Raw genomic sequence first — 19105 nt, 5'->3', positions numbered from 1 at the left:
AAACTTCATCAAATAGTGGGTGAAGAACATTCTGAACAAAGTAGTGTATGTTGGATATAAACTCAATCTAAGAATCCAATATTTTTTCCTGTTTTGTTTTGTTTGTAGCTGTTTTTTGTTTGAACTCTTTTCATCAAACTTAAAAGGTTTGTCAAACTTAAAACTATAAAAATGTGAAGCTTCTAAACTGACCAGTAATAAAAACAAAGGCTATGCTCATTAATGGACCAGGTTCGTGTTGGGCGACTTATTTTTATATAAATATATTAAAATAATCTTTACCCTATTCCTCCTACTATTCAGACATGAAAGAGTGGTGATATATTCAGTAATCATATGACCAATCTGTACGTCATTATAAAGCCCTTTTCTTGGAAATTAATCCCCTCCACACTGTAATTTTCTTCTCTTCCATTCTGTTCCCAGTCTCTAGAGACTTCATGAAGAATTCACAATACATCTACTTCCTACAGGCGTCTGTATGAGTATCCAGTTTCTAAACTATTTTCTAAGCTATTTTTTTCTTTCTTATTCTTATTGTTATATGGGTACGTAGGGAAGGTAAAATTTTTATAATTCGGAAAGTCTTGAAATATTTATGGTTGGAATTAATACAAATCAAACATTTCTTCTGATTCTGGCTTTCACTTAAAGCATTCACAGTCCATTTGTTTGTTAAATTTCTACGTGGTCTCTTCCACATCAGACTAAAATATGATTTCATGTATTTGTGGCTTTTGTAAACTCCATGCTATTCAGAGTCAGCCAGGGTTTTAGAAACATTATAATGTATGTGGCTATTTTGACAAATCAACATCCTTCTTATTAAATCAGTTTAGAATATCTGATTTTTTTTACTTTATAATGCTAACTGAATAAACACAATTTATCTACCAACTCTGCCAATAGGGCCTCTTTGAGTAAATGGCTATTTTTTCTCAAACCTGCTAGTTCATTCCACCGGATGAACACATTTTTCGAAATGTTATTCAATTATACTCAAGGATTGGGTGTGGCATCAAAAGACCTGGATTTTCATGCTGGCTCTTTCACTTATTACCTCAGTGACACAGCTGCCACTTCTCAGAAAATTGCTGTGATCTGTAAAACAGAAATAATAGTATTTGCCTCAGCCTATTTTACTGTATAATTATTAAGAATAAAATAATAATGGATGTAAAAGCCTTTTGTAAATTATAAAGTGTTATAGAGATGATAGATACTGTATTATATTTATTTATATATTAGGCACATTGTTTAATTTTCAGTTCATTAATTTTTGGGGTTTTATATAAACATATATTCTAACATCATACCCTAATAGAGGAAAAGCTGCTGTTTTCTTTGATAATACACTGAAATATGTAACCAAACTGGATGAGTCTGTATAGTAAAAACAACTCATGATGCTGTTGCCTCTGCCAGTTCCGAAGGATGTCTGTCTTTGAATTTTAAGAGGTGAAATTATTTTGGTTCCTTTTATCTTTAGAGTAATTCCATGTTTCTTCTTCCTTTTAAAATTAAGAATCATATAGTAATAAAAAAATATACAATAGGCCATTGCATTTTCCTAGATGCTACAAGAAATCGATGTGGAAGGAGGTTCTTTAATGTAAAAATTCCTAAGTGTTAACAGGTCGTGAAAATCAGCAACAACTGTTGTGCTGCGGATCATGATCTACAAGCAGAGGGCAGATCATTCCACAGAGATGAAAAGAGTGTGTCTGGTGTTTGAGCTGTGGCCACATTTGACTTTCATGTCCTTTTGGGACATGACACGTTTTGTGGGAGAAGAAAGTTAATGCAGCTGCCTTCACTAATCAGTCAATATGACCCGGCCCCCGAGGGAGGCAGGCAAAGGCAGCTCCACGCGGAGACCTACCAACCTTGGCGATTAACAGCGAATCCACTGGTAAAGTCACCCTGTAAGTCTGTCTAGCCCATCAGGCCTAGAAATGTAATTTAGATGATTATCTCAGTGCCCATTAAACCTTGTGACCTATTGCAGTCCGTTTGAAGTTGGCCTGCTTACACTTGCTAATAGGAAAAAAAGAAGGATTAACTCGGAGGTCAGGAAATCAGAATGCAGCCCAGATGATGACAAAAAAGCATAAGGCTGCTTCCTCAGCCTGTAGGAAAGAGGAAGAACCCTAAGAATAAAGGGCTGTCAACAGAATTCATTTCTTTACAGAGAAGGGAGTTTTTTGGAAGGCAACCCTTTGCTAGTTTCAACCTGTTCAGTTTAAAGCATCATTTTCTAGCAAGGTGGAGAATCACATTTAAGATCATGGGATTGTTGAAAGGAATTTCAGCATAAAGTCTGATTGAGAAACCTAATGAAGATAATAGATGCATTATCTACATCCTATAACAATTAAAAGCAGATGCCTCAAATATATGTGGGACCTAATATAAAAGCTCAATCATTTTGTGCAGATTTTAAGGTATGAAAGAACCTACCAGAACCTATTTGTTTTAGTTCACCTCAAAAGTCTATTGCTCTTAAACTTGTAAGAGCTGAGCTACGATCCGGAGGCCCTCGCTTAACTTGGCTTTTCCATGTATGCAGGGTGCATCATTACTGGCATACTTTTTAGGCACCATAATAGCACGAGTGTTTATTCCCGGTCAGAGTTTTAATATGTTGAGAGTTGCTGGAATAAAAGCTGCTTATCAGCTGACCTCTTTATCCAGTGAATGTTTAAAATTCACTTCATGAAAATCTGAAAAGAATTTTTTTTCCGAAATTTACAATTCTTAGAAAAGTTAGCAAGATGTTAATATTTCAAAAGTAGTCTTCCCCAAAGGGTCAAAATTTTGTATTCTTTTAAATACTGCCAAAACATGTTCCTACATGATTTTTTAGAAACAAGACTACTTATAAAGCTAGACATTTCAACATGGTAAACTCTACAAATAAGAAAGGGAGAAATCAAGCTGAAGTTTAAACCCTTAACTAGATCTTTTCATTTTCTAAATTCATAATAGCTCATAACAATGAAAATTAATATCAAATGCAACATAAGTATATGTGCACATACTTGCAAAATGTTTTGTTGAAACAAACTTAAAATTACAATTTTTTTTAAAATATGAAATGCAATTATAAATGTTTCAGAATGCATGTGTGAATGAATATGTATACAAGTTTCAAATATTAAATAGATTACAAGTCACTATATTTTGTAAAACTGTCAAATTAACAAGCTACCTATAGCTTTTACAGATGTTGTTAACTTAAGTCATATTCCTAAGAAGTATCAAAATGGTTGTATAAAATTAAGTTCTATAGAGAAGGTAATTAGATAAAATTAATTTTAATTAGTAAAAAGCAATTTGATTGTACTTTTAAAATTTTTGGTCTTATTTCCCTTTTTAAAATACATTTTTTTTTTTAAATAGAATTTTCTATTAACGACAGTATGGCATCGAATTAGATTTAATTTTATTAGAAGATAGCAGATAATTCATGCTTCTTTGTTTCCATGAAGCTCTGAAAAAATGTTTGATCAACATGTCATTTTCATTTTTGAATTTGCTGTGTGTTTAAAAATCAAGAAATTTACATAAAAATGTGGGTTTCAGTTCCTAGTCAAGATCGAGCAATCCCTGGCCTATATTCTCAGATGGTAGCTATTCCCACCACCTGATTTACTCTCTATTGAGATATAACATGGTCCAGTTTATATTCTCCCATTTATATGCTGTACCTATGGGCATTTTAGGTGGGCCTCTGACCTACAGCACTTAGCTGGACAAGGATGGATTTTGGAATTAATCAGGTCAGGTTAACTGAGGCAAGGCCATTGATTTATTTTCCATTCTTAGTTTCCATGTTTCTAAATCAAATAATCATTTATCCCATTACTCTCATCTCCCTTGGATGATCTCTCATGTAAGGACACAGATTTTTGTCTGTTTCGTTCACTCCTAAATCCAGTGCTTGAGTTGTAGTAGATGCTTAATAAACAATTGCTGATTGGATGAAAATTAGATCTTCCATTAAAAAAGGACATATTGGCTATGTGGCAAAAAAATGAAAAACAGTCATTTTTATGGAATTTTTTAGTTAAATAAGAATATCAGATGTAGCAAGGCCACCGAGAAAACTAATGCTGAGCTTTCATCATTCTTGTATCCCATTGTCTGACAGAGTGCCCGACATGCGATGAACATCCAATAAATATTTGTTGAATAAAGGAATGAATGATTTTATCAATCTGTCATGAGTACGTCCAGAGAAAAAGAGTAGCAGCTGAAGCAATTCCTTTCACTCTTTGTTCAGGATAATAATGTTGAACTGTGATTTCGCTCAAGAATTCGATTTTTTTTTTACAGTATTAAAAGAAATGCATTTTCTTTTTTTGTCCCCCAATAGTGATGGCCACACTGAAGCGAATTATTTTATCAATATCTGTGGGTGGAAATCACTTCCCTCCAGGACCCCCACCATATCTATACTTCCCTATTTTACACTGGCCACACCTTAGTGAATGACACTCTTGTTTATGGGCATATCTCCCCTACCATGTTTTTTTCTTGTCTTGGTATCCCTGACACTCCACAAAGCATGCTGGTGCAAGGTAGATGTTGCAAATATTTGATGAATGAGTGTATTAAGGACAAAGAATAAATCCATATAAGAAATATTAATAGTTTTCAGAGTGATTAACTCAATGCATCGAAGTTGATGAGACACCCTGTACTCAAGACCATTAGACGCATCATTAGAAAATTCACATTCTTGATATTCCTCTGTGACTTTAAGCAGGTGGCTGTACCTCTCTGAGCCCTGGTTTCATCATTTATATGGAGTAATTGACATTTACAGGTCCTCTCACCCTGGGCTCTATTCTGCCTGGTGAAAGAGATTTTTGTGTTTATATAAACTAGGATCTTTTAACTTATTACAAATTTATGTACTTATTAGCTCAACAAATATAGTTAAATGAACTTTACAATAATACACATAAAATACTTAAAACAGGGCCCGGCAAATAATAAGCACTCAATAAAAATTGACATCTTGTTGTTTTTATTATTGTTACAATGTATCATATACAGTGCAGATTAAAATAGGCATAATCCCTGTCCTCATGGAGCTCAGAATCTAGTGGGGAAAACAAATGTTCAATAAATAAATATACAAATAAATTACAATTGTCATAAGTACTATGATGGGGATGTACAAAGTATGAGAAATGCGTTTCCATCCTTCATTAAAATTCAAAGGAAGAGATCTTCATCTCAGTTTAATATTAAGACCTAACCAAGGAGGTTTTTTGTCATTGTTAATTGAGTTGTAAAGTGTTAGTTAAAGAATTTCCGACATACTCAGTAAATGTTAATCTCTCTTTACCGTTTAAATTTAGAAAAAACTCTTGTGCCAAGACATTAAAATTATGCAAACTTAAATGCCTGTTCTTCAGTACACCTTTGTATATTTTCCAATAAACTTAGTTTGTTTTAATTGATAATAGAAGTAATACTTTAGATTATCAAATAAAAAATGTAATATTTACATTTAGAGAAATTCATATTTATTAGTTTATGATCGCTTATGTGTCCTTTAGCTAGTAAATTTTCCTTGATTAAAAACAGCTGTATCTTTATTAGCAGCATACCATAGTCCAAATTCTGCTACTATTCACATGATTCTAGACTTCAGTGGAAGCAAAAAATTTTTTAAATATACAATTATATTCGTCCACAATATCTCCTGAGGCTGCCCTCATAGTAATATTTTTCTACAACCTACAGATGTTATTAAATATAATACATTATAACCTATTTTCACTTTCTTTGTAAATCTCATTCAATTTAATAAAATAATGTTATGAAATTATCCTGAATATTTTATTTTCCAAAATTTTCCTAATATTCCATAAACATATCCTGTGTATTCATGCCACATGGATAAAATGGTGTTTCTTACTGTTTTTAAACTTCTCAATGCCTAAGAATTGGGGTATCTCTATTTGCCATTCCTAGATTAAAATGTATTCATCATAAAATCAATGAATATTTATTATTAAATTGATTTCTAATGGACAATAATATATTTTCAACTATTATCCTGACCTTGGAATTTAGAATCAGAAAGTCTGATTCCTTCCTCTTTTTAAAATCTATTTATAACTGAAAAGGAAATTTATATCTTTATTATTCTTTGAAAAGGAAGGCTTTGAGGTAGCTTACAGTGAAAGCTATCTAAAATAGAGTGAGAAAATAGAGCTTGAAGGAGGGAAAGATTAAATTACTGTCAAGGTCAAACACCTAATAACTCGCAGACCACATCCCTATATAATAAGCCCCAGTCCCCTCTGTATACTGAGAAAAGTAATTAGGTCTGCCATAGAAGGGGTTGTACTGAATTTGGAGAAATTACTACAATATAGATTGAATATTTAGAGACATATTTACAGATTTACAAATAACCAGTGATATTTTATAAATCTAATGCTTAATTTATAATGCTAAACAAATATTAAAAGCCAGGAATATTTTTCTTTTATTTCACAGTTTTATCAACTCTGTCCAGACTGAAATACTCTTAATATTTTTTCCTAATTTTTTTTTTCTATTTCAAGTTGGAATTGTCCTGGAGATTTTTTTTCTTCCTTTAATATAGTTAATAAATCTCCTATGAAACTTAAAGATTACAGAATGCTGTTTTCTCATAGAAAGGTATAGTGATATTGGTGTCAATAAAATATTTATCAAATATATATCCTTTCAGAATTTTGATTTATGTGCCTGTTTAAAATATAAGGAAGACCTATAATGAATGGATGATGAGAGATAGATAAAAAGATGAATAGATGGATAGATAGATAGATGATGATAGCTTATTTCAAACACCTGTATATTTTAAGGTTTTATGGTACACCTTATTCTGCTCAACGTCAGATTGCAAACAATATAATCTGTGATAACCTAGAGTAAATGCATGTCATTGATTACTCAATGCATGAACAGATCCAGCTGGCTCTGCCTGTCAGGCTAAGAAGAATAATATAGATTTAGTACTGAAGGATGTGCAAGTCTCTAGTGATTAATAGTTTCAAACTTTATACAAACGAATATGGGTCTGGATAAAACACGCATACTGCCTTGTGATCGTATGTACATAGTTTGAATTTACAGCTAAAAATCAATGTCGTTGAGGCAGAGACCATTTTTGCTGAGAGGCAGGAAGGGGCTTGATGTCCTTCCTTGGCATTTAGCTCAATGACAAGCAGTTCTTCCAAGGTGCTTGTAACTACTTACTAAAAAAAAATAGTGTTTTCATGTTGGAACTCATTTAATTATCACAAAAATCCTGTGAAATAGATTCTATTATTATTATCCCCATTTTATAGTTATGGAAACTAGGGCACAGAGAAGTTAGGTATCTCACAGAGATTCCATGAGATGGTGGAGCTGGGATTCAAATGCAGTCAGTTTGGTTCCAGTCTTGTATTCTCAACTACTCTTCAGTTCTTCCTTAGCTAAAAGACATAAAAGTAATTACTGTAATAACATGTTTGTTTCTTGGATTCAAATGTGAATACTACAAGAAAGTTCTAAAATTGAGGATGGTTTATCTTTAAAACAAAGGTCTAATTTTTAAATTAAAATTTGAATGAATGATTATCATATTTTGGAAATTGTTAGCATGACATGGCTGTTTACCCAACAGGGTAGGAATAGTGATGGAGGAAGGCTGAAGCTGGCACCAGGAAGAGCCAGTAAAGTAAGACAGAAGCTGGGAAGCAGCTCTTGATAACAATAGGTTTATCAGGCAGAGGCAGCTAGACCATGGGATATGGTTCATCATTTTTTTTCAGAAAACAGTGGTAGCAGGAGTACAAGAAGCAGCAAGTTGGCATCAGGTGAGTGGCCTCAGGTGAATGGCCTGGAATAAATGATACTTGATAATTTAGGACAGGCAGGTATGAAGCACTTAAAGAATTAGTCCAGTGCTAGCAAGACCCTTTTGGAGATACAGGGTTAAAGTAATAACAGGAAGTTTTCACGTGTTAAAGAAACACCCTGGAAATAATGTGAATTTCACAATTAATTTATAATAATAATAATAATAATAATAACAACAACAACCATAAACAAAGCTTACCAAATAGCATTGAAAAAGAGGAATTTCTATAAATACTTTATGGAGTTACAACATTCATAAAAGCCACCACTATCTCTTTCTCACTGTTTCCTTTGGTGTTTTTTTTTTTTTTTTAATTTTTAAAAAGTGTTCTACAGAATATCAATAGCTTTTGTAATATCACATTTGGAATTTATTTTTAAAAATCTTTGGAATATTACATTTAGTTTTGGTTTGCTCATTACTAAAAAAAAAAAAAGAAGTAAACCAATTGGATGGAGTTCAGAGAAGAGCAAGAAAAACCATTAAGAGAATGAAAGGACTGATTTATTAGCCATGATTAAAGGAGCCAAATATGTATAAAAGGAGTGGAGAGGAGCATGACAACAGTTCACAAATATCTGAAAGGTGCAATGACTCCTGGAGGGAGACACATTTTTTAACCATTGAACTGCACATATATCTTGTCAAACAGATTTGGTTTGCAAAGCAAAATCGCTAATTTGTGCATTTATAGAGAGACTGGAAAGAATCACTCTGATATAACAACTTATTGTACACTTCCTCAGCATATAGCCTCTCATTTTGAAAAAGACCAGGGCAATCTGAAGTAAAGTACAGGTTATATTATTTCTATCACAGGAATTACTGAAATCCTTGGAAAGGAAGCATCAATGATTATAGTGACTAGAAGTACTCCATGAATGGAAGAATTGATAGCTTTAAGATAAATCCGTTGTTTTGACCTAGAGCTACTTAAATTTACTGTCTAGGAAGTAAGAGTACTCTGGTAACAGGATGCTTGCTTAGGAGTAGCAAAAGATGGTGGCAGGTTATGTTTTTGTATTTTGGTTTGTTTGCTGGTTTTCTTGGAAAGTAGCACTGAGATTTAGATGCACTGGGACCAAATTATTTTATAGCTATTTCCCCTTTAGTAGTGTGGCATTCTAGTGAGAGAAATACTGGTTCCTCTCTTGGCTTTGTCACTTACTAGCTTTCTAAAATGAGAAAAATAAAATCTTACCTTCTTAACCGCAAGAATCAAATGAAATAGGTGGCGTGTGTTAAGTTGTCTGGCTCGTAGAAGGCACTAAGTTCATGAGTTCTCTCCCCCATTCTCTCTTCATTCTTGCAAACTCTATTCAAACCAATTCCATACAAATTCTTGGCATTGCCCATTTCTAATATTTTTCTAAAGAAGCAGAAAATGTTAATATGTGAAAACTCTATTGTTAAAAACATTTTTTAAAAGCTTTAAAACTTTGAGCCAAACAAAACACAAATATAGACTGTATTCACCATAAATAATGCCTTTCATGACAAGGTTTTGAAATACTGTGGTTGAGGTATATGGTAAACTAATGTCTTTTAAAATATTAAAAATAAAAAAAACTCTTTGGGAAGTAAGGTTGTTACAGCATAAACGCAAGTAAGAAGATAAAGTCAATTCAATAAGCTGAAAACTACCCTACAGGAAAGTTTTCAAAGAACCAATCCCTTACAGCCAACCCCAGGATACTGTAATTCTCTGAATTGTAGAACAGAAGCACAGAGAGGAGGGAAGAAAGAGAGCTGGGCGCTGGGGAGTGTCCCTGAGATCCAGACCCTTTCTGTCATTAGAACCACAAAGATGTTGGAGAACCAGTAGCAGCCTCTTTTCTCAATGCAATCTCTAAGGAAGAGGCGAGTTGAGCCAGCAACCTGTGAAAACAGGAGAAATAACAGCGTGAAATAGTCAAGAGATAGTATTTGAGACAAACCCATAAAATGTCCTATGGATCTATCACCAAATGCAAATGCATATAAAAGTTTCTCACCCTCTGCCTTTCTTGAGGAATGGGCTTTAAACTAAATATTAATTTCATTTCAGAGAAAGAAAGTTGTATTTTCATACACCTCTGTTTGTGTTCTGTGAAACTCGTACCCGTTATACTAATGCCCATGTTTATTTTTTTGGTTATGGTGAAGGACATTAACTTCATGCTGGAATGTTGGACTAGAGAGGGAATGGGGGACCGCCTAAGCAGAAAGATTCACTTGAAGTGCATTTGAAGATGAGTCTTAAACTTAAGGATAAAATGTTGTAGGCGGGCAGATAGGCGGGCAGGACTGTGCAAGATATTATGGCCTAAATTACGATAGCAATGGACAGGAATGTACTGATGAAAGGGTGGAGGTATGTATGGGATGCTGGGAGTCAAGGAGTCAAAGCAGTGAATTGTGACAGGATTTGAGCTTAGTTGACCGAGGGTACATGGCGGCCCCAATACATACACAGGGAGAGCAAAATGAACTGACTTTATGGAGAAGATGAGGATGTCCACTGAACAAGTCGAGTTGAAGGCACAAGTGGGTCATGTAGTAGAGATGACAAGCAACTGAAGAGAAATTTGAAGGGGGAGGTTGAGACTAGGGTGGGAGATGTGGCTGTCAACAGCATAAAAATGCTAACTGAGTCTGTGAAGCCAGATGCGATTATCCAAGGAAGAGAACAAAGATGTCCAAGAAGAGAATCATGGAAGATCCCAATATTTAGAGAGTAGGAGAATCTCAGAAGTTAAGCAGGATCAGGCCTGGTTAGTACTTACATGGTGCACTTGAATACCAGGTGCTACAGGTGTTGAAAAAAAAATAGAGAGTAGGAGAAAGGAAGAACTCAGCACATGCAATAGGAAAACAAGGTCGGAGATGTGAGAGAACCAAGCTGTACCATGCTTTGAAAATTAAGAATATAAGATATTTCAAAAAGGAGAGATCACTGGAATCAAATGCTGTAGAGAAGTGGACAGGAGTAAGAATATGAGCCAACCTGTTGGCCTAGTCAGGAGGTTAGAGACCTTAGAACAAACTACTTCCCTGGAATGGAGGGCAGAAGCTAGGTTTTGGGGGACTAAGAAAGAAGTGAATGAAGAGACATTTATACATATACTCTTTGTAAGAAGTTCAGCAATGAATCAAGTAGAGAATGATAGTTGGAGTAAGGTCAAGCAAAGCATGTCAGAAAGCATCTAACTTAACATAGTCCTTTGTGTCTTAATGTATATGTGTAATAAATTTAAAGGATGGGGAGGATTATTATCTGAAGACAATTTTATGTTCCATATGTTGCTGAAGTTCTATGGCCATAGTGTTCAGAAAGGAATATTTCTTCCAAATAGCACCAGAAGACAGTTTTTTCATTTGTCTATATCTTTAAGTCTTTAATATGGAAGTCACTTTATTTGTTTCATATCCTTATTTGATTTTCTATTGTCCACATGATTTAAGTGTGTTCAAATGCTTAAGATCTGAGATGAATAATAGCTCAGTAGCAATGGCTTTTAAACTAAACAGAGAAGTTTACAGTCGGCTTCTTAATCCCTGTGCTTTAAAGGTTACGATTAGCTCCAGTCCAAGGTGGTAAGCAAGAAGTGCATATTAATTCATATAAGAAGTCAAACTAATTGCATTACTTTGATAGTCTGCAGTTTCATTAGTAAACATTTAGTGTTTTATTCAATGTTTTGAAGGGAAAAAAAGCTGACAATTATTATGCTCTATTCTATAACACACATTGGAGTCAAAAGCCTCACATTTAGAACATAGAACTGATTTGCAATTGTATTTTTGTTTACTGTATGACTTTCTCAAAGTTCACATCACTTTGCTATCTTCTCAATAAATGAAGTTTCTTAGCTTTCCAGGATCCTGGAATAATATCGAATGTGGCCCAGATGACACATTCCTGACAAGAGAGTCCCATTGCACTTGGGCAAACTGAAAGAGATATGTGTGATGATTCTTAATTTGACTCATGTTTCCATGTGTGTGGATTATCGTACTGCAGGAGACAACTGTTGTCAGTGGATAGCTTGTTTTTCTTTTTTTTTCTCTCTCTCTCTTTTTTTTTTTTTTTTTTTTTTTTTATTATTGGCCAACACATGAATGACTTCCCCAGAATTTTAGAATTATATTTCTTTGGAAAAATGTCAGCATTGAAATGGAAATAGACCTTTAATGTGCCAGCAAATCTGATTTTCTTTCAAGAATTCTGAGGCTCTTAATTTGGTTTTCTTCATTATTCATGCACAGTTACAAAGATATACTATTTCCTTTTTCAATCAGAATACATCCATTTTGTTGATTTTCTTTTAAAAAACACTAGATTCTGTATTTTCACCACTTTAATTGGAAGTTTAAATGCATCATTTATATAATTTTAATTTTTAAAAAAACATTTAACAAAAAAGACTTTAGGAAAGTCAAAAATAAATAGTAAGCAGACTTTCAAGTGAGGCTAGAACTTTGAATCCAATAGGATAATAATATCCTAAAAAAAATAATTATTTTAATATAACCACATAAAATTCATGACGAAAATCTAGAATTACCTGACACGTTTTCTGTACACTCTATTCTCCAAGTGTTCCGTCTTTGGTACACTCTCTGTACTGCTCGCATCTATTGTTATTGGCCCCAGTTTTTCGGTGTCACATAGATATTTCTTTCCTACACAATGGGAAAAGTAAAAAAAAAAAAAGAAAAGCGTTATATCTGCCCTTTATGGTAGCAACAAAATACTATTATTAGGTTATCAATTGATAGTTTTTAAAATATCTCATCTCTAATGCTCTGTTAGTAATTTTTGAAACTAATATGGTGATTAGCAGGGATGTGTCTTAGTGTTTAATTATCCCCAAACTAACTTGACTTTCTTGTATGAAATAATTTTTTAAACTACTATTTTTTATTTCATTATTTTCAAAAACACACAACAGTATGCGTTCTATCGTAGTCAGGCAAACTGCATAGGATAGCGCGTGAGGATTCTTAAACAGATTCATCACGTTTTTATATGCGCGATTATCACATCACAGGAGAGACAACTGTCTTCACCTAATGCCTGTTTGACATTTTTAAAAATCTGTGAATGTTTTCTCCACTTGCTTGACACAGAGATATATTCTTCAGATATCCTTGAAGGTTAAGAGCATTTCATTCATCATCTAAGGATATTCAATGCAGAGGGAACAGTATGAAAAATACAATGGGACATGAAGTTCATAGTTGCTCTAATTTTGAGCTATTCAAGTATTGGTTGGTAAAAAAGCATTGTACCCAGGACATGGCAATAACTGAATTATATTGGAATCTGTGTTTCTTTGGATGGAATTCAAGATACTTGTTTAAAATACATTTCTCACAAAATATTGTTATGATTCACACAAATACATTATTGGTTTCAAATAGTAATCATAAGAAGTTTTAAAAATTTATACAGTAGGCCCTTCATATCCAAGGATGCAGAACCCCTGGTTACAGAGGGCTGACTAATGGACATGAGCATCCTCGGATTTTGGTATCTGAGAGCGGTCCTGGAACCCATCTCCCATGGATACTGAGGGACGACTGAATTCTATATTAAAAAGGTAGCATAAAAAGGGCTTTCTAATTTCAACTGTAACTAAAAGATATTTGTTAGTTCTTAACCAAAATGTCAGCTTGACTAATATTAAGTTTTCAAGTATTACTGCTTGCATGAATAGATTTGTAATATTTTAATCCACCTTAGTAAAATTCTTAAAACCTACATCTTCCAAAAATGTGGAAAATGTTCTATTATTTGGTTCATTTAAAAAATCAGGAAAATGAAGCACAGAGTGGGTGAGTCACTTTCCAAAGTTCACACACCTAGTTTATAGTAGGACTAGGATATAATTGTCAGACAACTCTGAATAAAAGTATATTGGATGTATATTAATTAAGTCTGTTTCAGTCTCACAACTCTTAACATCGTTCTGAATTAAATATTTCTGGAACAGTCTGATACATAAAAATTCAAAAGCCATATCTATTCCAAAATAAACATGAGAAACTATTTAGGGGGCCATTTATGTCTGTTTATATCAGCTGTGTCACACATGTTTACTTCCCTCATAAAATACTCTGCACTAGACCCATCCAACATCTTAAATTTTTTTTGTTTTTTGTTTTTTTTAGAGAATAAGAAACAATAAAACCACTACAAAAGCTACAGTAAAATTAGACCTGTCAGCCCACGCTAAGCACTTAAATGAGAGCTTTTTTTTTTTCAGTTTTAATGCTGTTACATTTCCTGAAATAAAAATTTATATAAAATGCACAAAAAATAATGCCAGAAGAGTTAGGTAAACCATGTTAAGGTATTTATTACTTCATAAAAGCAGACCAGCCCTTATCACAATCAAAAAAATCCACTGAATGGAGAGAGAAACTGGTAACAGTTCAATAAATTTCCTTCCTCCCTCTCTTCCTCCTTTTCTTCTTTCTTTCCTTCCTCTTTCATTCTTCCTTTCTTACCTGCCTGTTTTCCCTCCCTTTATTCCTCCCCTCCTATCCTTCAATTCCCCTTCCTTTCTTCCTTCTTTCATTATTTGTTGTATGGTTATTGAGAGTCATTATGTTTTTAAAGCTGAGACTTTTCCTCTATTTCAACTGCTATTCAATATAAATGGAAACAGTATGCCACAGAGAAGCAGCTCTAGTGAGGGTGTAAACTCTAGAGTCAGTCAGGCAGCCAGCCTTGGGTTTAAATTCCAATTTTCCCCCTAGCTGTTGGGGTTGCTTTGGGCAAGTTACCTCATCTCTAGGTGGAGATAATAGTACCTATTTCACTGAGCCATTGTGAGCATTATTTAATTAATTAAGACAGCATATGTAGCGTGAGGACCACTGAGACTGGTACATGGAAGGTGTTTGAAATATATTAGTTCCCTCTTTTTCCTTATTCTCCTTTATACCAGCATTTTTTTTCTTCAAAGAAATATTCCTATTTATTATTCCAAATTCATCCTTTGTCCATTTAAAGAAAAAAAAAACTCATTTACTTTTTTTGCAAAACCTACAAAAATGTAAGAACCTGCAAAATATTGTAATTATTAATAGTCATAGATAATTCATAGTAATTATATGCTTTAAAACCCACAACTTTCTCCAAGTGCTGAGAGCTTATCCAAACTTTTGGGGCCTAGAAATCATTTGACTTTTGATGACTCAGTCGTTCTTTTCCTCAAGATTTCTAGCAATTCCTGCTTCTCTTCATGTTAGAAATTCTTTTTGCAGCTGTCAACAGGGAATGAAGTGACACATGACAATGAAAATCTTAAAATTTGAGTAATATATGCTTTCAGGTTTTTATAACTTTTGAAAGCTAGAGTTGATGACAATGGTCAGTCAAAGGTCTTTGCTAAATATTAATTTGGACATAGATTTGAGAACATAAAGGGGCCCTTACCATCAAAAAGATTTTCAAGGGATGGGAGAGCAATGTGGATAGTTACAGAGTATTTCAGAAGGCTAGAAGTCTTCCATAAATTCCCTATGACATGGGCTTTTTCTTCATCTTTCCTCATGGCCTTTGCACCTAATAGACAAAGCAACAGACAATGGATAGTGAATGAATAGCTATAGCAAACTGCTCTAGTAAATGTTTAACTTACATGAAACACCTCACTTATTAGTGAGGATTACATGTGACTAGAAGAAAATAATTGATATTTTTAGGTGACTTTCAATTTTACTTTCAAATCTGGTTTATAATATGTTTTAAGAATAAGACGCAGAATATGTTTGTTTTAATTACTAAAGAGGTATCAGACTGTTGATGGTTAAAGATTCATGCAATGCACCTGGGAGAAATCCAACTGTTCTCTACACTTCTTTAAAAATTATGTTTTGAGTGTGATGCTTCATCCAAGAGGAAGAAATGGAACCACAATTGCATTCTTCATTGGATGTTGAAGAGTTTTGATTTAGCTATTTTTCCTAAATTGACATTGTAAAAAGTGGGAGAGATTATTTTAAGTCTACAGAAAAACACCGAGGTAAACCAACAGTTTTTGTGAACAGTTAAAATGTAAATGCAGTTGAGATTCTAGTCCAGATAAATATCAAATAAGTAATATTATTATTTTACTTAATCCTAAAGCTGTTTTTCATTACTTCTGGGTTTTACTACACCCATCAAAAAACACACAGTGGTTAACCTTTTCTTGTTAAGCATTGTAAACTTTTAAGGAGACTCATATTTCCTTTTAATAAGTTTTGCATTGTATTTCATACAGAAATCTAGTGGGTGGGTTTTTTGTTTTTTCCAATTTTAGCAATATTAAAGATAATTGTAACTATTTATGAATTATACTTTGCTTTACTATAACAATTATATAATAATTGCCTTAATATAAAAACCTGGCAAAAATAATTAGAGTAGGGACCAGAGATAGGGGAAGAGAAAATCATTGCAAAATGGATGTAATAGAAGTATACTCAATAATGGGGGAAATAGGAGGATAAATAAGATTTAAATAAAAAATAAACAACTTCTTCTCTCTGAAAACAGTTAACTTTCTTTAACAAAGTGACCCTGTAAAACCTAGAGAAGGAAACAATGTTCAATTAAGTATACAAGTAATTCCTATGGTTAAAAAAGGAGTAAAAGAGACACAGGGATTCCTTTATGAAGAGTTACTATTACACACCAGTCTGCAGCAAAACCTTTCAGAAATGTGTGGTGTTCATCATAAACGATTAATATAATGTGTGCAAACATAGGCATAGCTCAGTGCAACCCTATCACCATGCCTGAGACCAGAAGCAGAATAAAAGCTCTCTAGGTCAATAGCATCAATTCTATGTGATTCCATACATTCTTTATGAAAAACAGTATACTGTCTCTGGAAAATTTTAAATGGCATATGCAAACATAAATATATGTTAGACCAAAAAAATGTAGTAAATGATGTATTTCTATTACAGAGACAGAATTAGATACAAGGAATAATTTATTCTCTTACTCTTTAGTAATTATACGTATACATTTAGCAAGTGACTGTGACAAATAGCACTCAGGGTAGGATTATTCCAAAGTATCTATTTTTACCTCAAGCAACTTTAAATTTTAATTCCAGAATCTCTCTTAAATCATAGGAGATACAATAAATATACATAGCACACAAAGGTTGATAAAATATAATAGCCAAGAGCTAAAAATAAAATATGTTTTATTGACAGTAATTAAGGATATAGTTTTAAGCTGTGGAATCAATATCTAAGTTATAATGGAGGTTTGGGTAGAAACTAGATAAAGAAAGATAAAGTCCAATATGACTGCCTCCTGCACTTCATTCCCATTCTCTACACAACATCGTAATTTGGGAGTACAAAACTCAGCAAGCAACTGTATTTGGTGAACATGGGCAAATTGTGCATTTAATGGGGGTTCTTATGATGAATTGCTACTGCGGTTATGTGTCCTATTATCACAGTTTCCTAATGGATATAAATCCATTAGGAAGTCTAGCATGCTACTGGTAATAGATTTTTCTACTCAAACAACCCATAAGCCCACCAAGAAGGAAGGAAGCATGGGCTGTGAAAATAGCAGTGGGTAGGTAGTGATCCGAAACAGGACATTTCAAATACTTTACAAGCAGCTAATTAGCCATACATGATAATGTATTAAAGGGTTGAGAATTACATCTAATAAACTATCTATAATATTGATTATTATGAAATATATTTTCTTGATAGTTACGTTGTACCCTATCATTAAGAAAATAGACCCAGAAATAAAAGAGGGGATCATATGTTTTTACTTGCTTTCCTACTTGAAATGTTAGTCTACATTCAAGATGTTGTTATTTATAATTTTGTGCAGACAGGGAAACAAATTTGCAAATGTCCAAATTTTTGTTACAGGCTTTATTTTTTTTTCCTATCTTTAATAAAATATGCTTTGAATTTTGCTTCGAGACTTGCAAATTACGTAAAAATTGTGTGCATGAAGATTTGTAGTAAGCTTATTTTCCCATAAATTTAAAATTTTATAAAATAATCTCTAAATATTATGGGTGAGACACTAGCACATATCTTCTAATATGGTTATTAAAAAGAAAGTCATGTGGCTCTATTTGGAATTCCTGATATTTTATGCTTCACCAAAATGCTTTCCATAGGCCAGTATAATTTTTTTTTATTTTCTAGTGCCTGAAAAGCTGAGCACCAGCATAATATATAACTTTTATAAGATTCACAACACATAGAATATTGTGCATATATTTAGCAAAATCATCAGAATAAGACATCAAATGTTATAGGTGCCTAGCAGTTTATTAAAGAAAATCTTTTGTGAGACTTTGCATTATGCATTATACAGAATTATGCATTCTGTAAAATTGCTATAAATATTTTTACTTTCAAGTTATCCTAAATCTTTTTAAGTCTAAGGACACTGTTTTAATCAAGATAAGACTTCTTACCCAGTGATTCGGTTTGGTTAAATTTGTCTTGTCTTTTCTAGAAGAGATAAGAAATTCTCTACCCACCTTCTCAAACTCCCACAAAGTGGTCAAAATCAAGAGTATGTGTTTAGGAATATATCTCAGTGAGCTAGGTCATTGTGCTCCAAAGGATTTTGCACTCAGATGTAGCCTACTCTGATGCTTCCTTGTCCCTGCATCCTAAGCTGCACATTCAATCAGCTAGGGTCTGCTCACTAGCACACCTGGACAGCCCTGGAACACACTCATTTATCCTTTAATTGTAGATGCAATTTTTTAGGCATAGGGGTACAGTAGTCAACAAAATAAATGGATTTCTCTCTTGCTCTGTGGAACTTGCAGTATATTTGAGAATCTAGACATTAAACAGCCAAAATAAGTAATATAATATATAATTACAGATTATGCAAAACGATATAAAGGAAATGAAGGACAATGACAAGGGGCCCCGTAGGTATACCTGTGAAGGAGATATTTCAAATAAGAGCAAATTAGTCTTGTAAAAGGCTGGGGTAAGAAAATTCCAGGCACAGGAAACTACAGTTTAAAGGTCTATGGCAAGAAAAAGCTTAGTACTTTTGAAGAAAAAAAAGAAGGGTCGGTTTGGTGAGGAAGTGGTTGAACAAGGGAGAAGGTGGCACATGAAGAGAATGGAGAGGGAGATCGTGCAGCACTTTGTAGACCATGGCAAAGAGTTTAGATTTTATGTTCATTA

The 19105-nt window shown here is 33.4% G+C and overlaps 1 protein-coding gene across 3 annotated transcripts in view; it reads left to right on the top strand.

Annotated features, from left to right (window-relative positions):
* CPED1 (cadherin like and PC-esterase domain containing 1) overlaps window positions 1–19105 on the top strand; it is a 255487-nt gene that overhangs the window by 152548 nt on the left and 83834 nt on the right. The gene's annotated exons all lie outside the window — the stretch shown is intronic.

This window comes from Pteropus medius, unplaced genomic scaffold (genome assembly GCF_902729225.1).
Source record: "Pteropus medius unplaced genomic scaffold, Ma_sr-lr_union100, whole genome shotgun sequence".
Lineage (NCBI taxonomy): Eukaryota > Metazoa > Chordata > Mammalia > Chiroptera > Pteropodidae > Pteropus > Pteropus medius.
This window is presented reverse-complemented; position numbering and strand designations above follow the sequence as displayed.